This window comes from Castor canadensis, chromosome 6 (genome assembly GCF_047511655.1).
Source record: "Castor canadensis chromosome 6, mCasCan1.hap1v2, whole genome shotgun sequence".
NCBI lineage: Eukaryota > Metazoa > Chordata > Mammalia > Rodentia > Castoridae > Castor > Castor canadensis.
Window position 1 is genome coordinate 10,133,360 of NC_133391.1, and position 6,497 is coordinate 10,139,856.

Consider the following 6,497-nt stretch of genomic DNA (forward strand, 5'->3'; position numbering starts at 1 on the left):
TGCATAGTGAGGAAAACAGGCACATTCTGCCTCTAAAAGGAAAATGCTTCAAGTAGCAATCAATGTGGCAACCACAGAGTTTTTGCTTAATGAAACACTGCCACATTCAATAAATTAGTTCTGTGAACACAGCATAGAGGCCTGTACTGAGCAATGAGAAATATGGTTGTCTAAAAGGGAAATGCAGTAAGGACTCCCTTGTTTGGAAGGTTAGCTCACCTGGAAATTGGCCACTGAGAAGCCTGAATTCCTACCTTCCTCTAGGGATACTGGAGCAGTGGCCATGATTCTTCTTGATTAGGGTTTGCTGTTTTCCCATGGTTAGTATCTGTCATGTGTGACTGCCTCTGCAGAAAAGCTTTCTTTCCTGGTGTGGAGCTGGGAGCTGGTCCCAGTGTCTTGAGCACTGTAGTTGAATGTATGATTCCTGAGCCACATCCCCCAGTACAGTGATGACAAAATACACCACAATCAAGTCATATCCAGTCTCCCAAAATTTTGTGAACACTTCTACTGAATGTACACAGAACACTAGTTTTCTAGCTAAAAACTTGGCTTCTGGTGTCAAAACCAGGACTCTTAACCCAATTTGCACTTGGGACATGGAGTCAACAGAGAATGAATTCACACACACACACACACAAAATTAATAGTTATGGAGGTTAAGAAGTCCCAAATGTACCTATCACCAGAAAGTTTGAAACCCAGGTGAGCACATGGTATAAAATCCAGTCCAAAAACTCGCTCAAGATCCAATAACAAGGTAGAATCGAAGATGGCAACTAGAGGAAGGAAGCAGGCAGTGTGGAATGATGGGAAGATGAAAAAAGGATGGAAACCATTCTCCCCCATAAAATAAATTAGTACAGGATTCAGATGGAAATGAAGAAAACAGATACCCAGTTCAAGACTCCAACAACGCAAAGATAGACTATCCCAAATAACCTAATGAAGCCCACAAGAACACCCTGAAAGAAATCACTGAGAATTTCATGGAGATGTTACTAGATATGGTCAACCAAAACAACAGGAGGCAATCAAGAAGACACAAAAACAAATAAATGAACACACAAGAGCCCTAAAGAAATACCAAAGTGAAACAGATGATACCATAAATAGAGAGATAAATGAGTTAAGGAAGAAAATAGACAATATTAGAGTAAGTGATCCATGATAAGGAAAAGCTCAGAAAAGAATTAAACAGAAATACAAAACAAAACGGAAGGCCATTCCAGGAGAATAGAACAAGCAGAAGACAATCTCAGAACTTGAAGATGAAATGGAAATTAAGGAAAAACTGAAGAGCTATTACTCAAACAACTCAAGACCTGTGAAAGGAATATGCAAGAACTCATGACTCCATCAAAGGGCCAAATCTGAGAATCATGGGCATTGAAGAAGGAGAAGAGGTGCAAGCAAAAGGAATTGGTAATATAGTCAACAAAATAATAACAGAAAATTTCCCAAATCTAGAAAAAACTATGCCCATTCAGGTACAGGAAGCCTCCAGGACACCGAATAGACTTGACCAAAAAAGAACTACCCCATGACATATTATCATTAAAACAACAAGCACAGAGAATAGAGAAAGAATATTGAAGGCTGTAAGAGGAAAAACAAATAACATACAAAGGTGAACCTATCAAAATCACAGGAGATTTCTCAATGGAAACCTTAAAAGCAATGAGCATGGAGTGAGGTATTCCAGGAATTTAATGAAGATACTTCAAGCCTAGGATATGATACCCCCACAAAGCTATCATTCAAAATAGGTGGAACAATAAAAGTCTTCCATGATAAGCAGAAACTAAAGCAATATATGACCACCAAGCCACCACTACAAAAGATTCAAAGATCTGCACACAAAAAATGAAGGCAAACAAAACCATGGGAGGACAGGCAGTACCAAACCAGCAATGTGTTGCTTACAGGAGACCCATCTCATCAACAGAAAGAAGCACTGGCTTAGGGTGAAAGGCTGGAAGAAGATTTACCAAGCCAATAGCCCCCAAAAACAGGCAGGAGCAGCAACACTTATCTCAGACAAAGTAGACTTCAAACTAACATTAATCAAATGAGATAAAGAAGGACATTCCATACAAATAATAGGGGAAATACACCAAAAGAAAATAACAATTATCAACCTATATGCACCCAACATCAATGCACCCAATTTCATCAAACATACTCTGACGGACCTAAAACATATATAAACTCCAACACAGTGGTAGTCGGAGACTTTAGTACCACACTATCACCAATAGATAGGTCATCAAAACAAAAAAAATCAGTAAGGAAATCCTAGATCTAAATCACACCATAGATCAAATGGACCTTGCTATTGTCTACAGAATATTTCATCCAACTTCTGCACAATATACATTCTTCTCAGCAGCCCATGGAACGTTCTCTAAAATTGATCATATCTTAAGGTACAAAGCAAACCTCAGCAGATATAAGAAAACAGAAATAATACCATGCATTCTATCTGATCACAATGCATTAAAATTAGAAATCAACAACAAAAGCAAAAGTAAAAGCATGCAAACATCTGGAAACTGAACAACACATTGCTCAACAATCAGTGGGTCATTGATGAAATAAAAGAGGAAATTGAGAGGTTCCTGGAAGTTAATGAAAATGAAAACATTATCTACCAGAGCCTATGGGACACAACAAAGGCAGTCCTCAGTGGAAAGTTTATAGCCATGAGTGCATATATTAAAAGGAAAAAATATATTAAATCAATAACCTAATGCTACATCTCAAACTCCTAGAAAAACAAGAACAAGCAAATCCCAAAACAAGCAGAAGGAGAGAAAAAATTAAAATAAGGGCCAAAATCAATGAAATAGAAATGAAAAAAAATGCAAAAATCAATGACACAAAAAGTTGGTTCTTTGAAAAAATTAAATAAGATTGCCAAACCCCTGGCAAACCTGTAAAAAATGAGGAGAGAAAAACCCCAAATCAGTAAAATCAGAAATGCAAAAGATGAGATAACAACAAACACCAAGGAAATCACCAGAAACTACTTTAAGAACATATATCTTAATAAATTTGAAAATCCTCAAGAAATGGATAGATTTCTAGATACTTATGATCATCCAAAATTGAACCAAATGGACATTAATTACCTGAATAGGCCTATAACACAAAATAAAATTGAAGCACCAATAAATAGTCTCCCAAAAAAAGAAAAGTCCAGGACCTGATGGATTCTTTGCTGAATTCTATCAGACCTTTGAGGAAGAACGAATACCAATCCTCCTTCAACTGTTCCATGAAATAGAAAGGGAAGTAACACTGCTAACTTTTATGAAGCCAGTATTACTCTCAACCCAAAACCACACAAAGACACCTCCTCCAAAGAGGAGAACTATAGGCCAATCTCCTTAATGAACATCAATGCAAAAATCCTCAATAAAATAATGGCAAACTGAATCCAACAACACATCAGAAAGATCATTCATCATGACCAAGTTGGCTTCATCCCATGGATGCAGAGGTGGTTCAACATACGCAAACCTATAAATGTAATACAGCAAAGACAAAAACCACTTGATCATCTCAATACATGCACAAAAAGCCTTCAACAAGATCCAACACCACATCATGATAAAAGCTCTAAGAAAACTAGGAATAGAAGGAAAGTAACTCAACATTGTAAGGGCTATATATGACAAACCTATAGCCAACATCACACTTAATGGTGAAAAACTGAAACCATTTCCCCTAAAATCAGGAACGAGACAAGGGTGCCCACTATCCCCACTCCTCTTCAACATAAAACTGGAATTACAAGCCAGAGCAATTAGGCAAGAAGAAGAAATAAAAGGAATACAAATAGATAAAGGAACTGTCAAAATATCCCTATTTGAAGATGATATGATCCTATATATTAAAGACCCAAAAAACTTTACCCAAAAACTCCTAAACACCATAAACAGCTACAGCAAGGTGGCAGGATACAAAATCAACTTACAAAAATCATTAGCTGTCCTATACACCAATAATGAAAAAAACTGAGAAGGAATATATGAAAACAAATTCATTTACAATAGCCTCAAAAAAAATCAAATACCTAGGCATAAACTTAACAAAGGAGTGAATGACCTCTACAAGGAGAACTACAAATCCCTGAAGAAAGAGATCGAGGAAGACTACAGAAGGTCAAAGATCTCCCAAGGTCATGGACTGTTAGAATCAACATAGTAAAAATGGCTGTACTACCAAAAGTAATCTGCATGTTCAATGCAATTCCCATCAAAATCTCAATGACTTTCATCACAGAGATTAAAAAATCTACCCTAAAATTCATTTGGAAACAAAAAAGACCACAAATAGCCAAGGCAATACTCAGGAAAAAGAGCAATGCTGGAGGTATCACAATACCAGACTTCATATATATTACAAAGCAATAGCAATAAAAACAGCATGGTACTGGCACAAAAACAGACATGAAGACCAGTGGAACAGAATAGAGGACCCGGATATGAATCCACACATCTATGCTCACCTTATTTTGGACACAGGCACCAAAAATATATGATGTAGAAAACACAGCTTCTTCAACAAATGTTGTTGGGAAAAGTGGTTATCTATCTGTAAAAAACTGAAACTAGATCCATGTTTGTCACCCTATGCTAGTGTCAACCCAAAATGGATCAAGGACCTTAATATTAGACCTGAAACTCTGATGTTAGTACAAGAAAAACAGGAAACACCCTGGAAGTAATAGGTATAGACAAGGACTTCCTCAATAGAACCCCAGCAGCTCAGCAACTAAGATAAAGGATGGACAAATGGGAGTACATAAAATTAAAAAGCTTCTGCACAAACGAAGACAAGGTCTCTAAACTGAAGAGACCACTCACAGACAAAGGACTGATAACCAGAATATACAGGGAATTTAAGAAACAAAACAATCCTAAAATCAATGAACCCATAAAGAAATGGGCAAGTGAACTAAACAGAACCTTCTCAAAAGAAGAAATTCAAATGGCCCTGGTTTGGGGCTAAACTTTGTAGCTGTAGTTCTCACTCATACTCACTCGTCTGCACAGGTGAGCTTCGTGATGGACATAGGCTCAGGCAGGGCCTTGGCTTCAAGATTCTCCTCCCTGTGCTCACAGTGGGGTCACCCCAGGCTCTTCTCTCAAGGCAGAGCTACTGGGGGCCCAGAATTTGGGCATGAATACAACTTTTGAGCCCAGAGCCAGCAAGGCCTGCCTGGCCCACAATAGTCAGTCACCAGCCACTGTAGACAGGCAGCACCTCCTTGGTTGGACACAGGTTAATGACAAGTGCCCAAGTGGTGTCACAGTGTGGAGGGGACAACGTGTGCAGGCCTTGAGAAGTTCTCATGTGTGTCCATTCTTTCTAGCCTGCCCTTGGCATGTGCCAAAGATCCACAAGGACAGGGCCCGCTTGACTGCTCCTGCACTCTAGCCAGAGGTGATCGAGGGGTCATCAGAGTCCCCAGCCCAGCCTTGGCCTCCCTGGATCCAAAGGGCACACTCACAGTCCTGTCTTTCCTGTTGTTGGCGTCCCTGTGTGGGGTCATGTCCACGTTCTCAGCACCCAGGGTAGCCAGGTGCAGAGTGATGGGCACTGCAATGAATGATTGATGTGTGTGGTCAGATTCCTAGCAAGGAGAGAGGCTACTTTCCAGACCCTGAAACAAAGTGAGAGAGAGGACGGGTAAAGGAGAGGAGGGTGGCACCCAAGGCTGGCCTAGGAGCTGGGGACGGTGGCTCACACCTGTAATCCTAGCTACTGGGGACTGAGATCAAGGGGATCGTGGTTGGAAGCCAGACCAGGCAAATACTTCTCGAGACCCCATCTCACCCTCTACCTGGGCACCGTGGCATGTCTATCATTCCAGGCTATGTGGGAAGCTCAGATTGAGAGGATCATGGTTCCAGGCCAGTGAGACCTCATCTCAACAGAAAAGAGTTGAATGTATTTATTCATGCTTGTCATTCCAGCTAGAGTGAGAAAAAAAAAATACCCAGAGCAAAAAGGACTGGAGATGTGGCTCAAGTGGGAGATCACCTGCTTTCCAAGGCCAAAGCTGTAAGTTCAAATCCCAGTACTTCAAAAAAAAAAAGGACAGGCCTAAGTTGGAGGTTGGAACAGTGACCCCTCTTCACCTGGCCCAGCCTATACCTGCAACCCAAGCACCCCTCAGGTGTCTGGAATACCTCCCTCCCAGATCTGCTTTATGGATTATAAAAGAATTTCATGAGACTTTCAATTCATTGAATTCCAGGGATATTTATTTTTCTAATGTCAATAGTAAATTCTAATGTCACCTGTAACTTTCAATTTCCAGTTAATTAACTTGCAACCAGTGCATATTAAAAGGCAAATTAAATAGTTTTTCGGATAGGGGCTGGTGAATCTAATGAATGTATGTGTGTGTGTCCCCTCTAGTTACTAAGTGTGTGACATGGGGAAGTGACACTGAACCTTAGTGTCCTCAACAGTGAAAC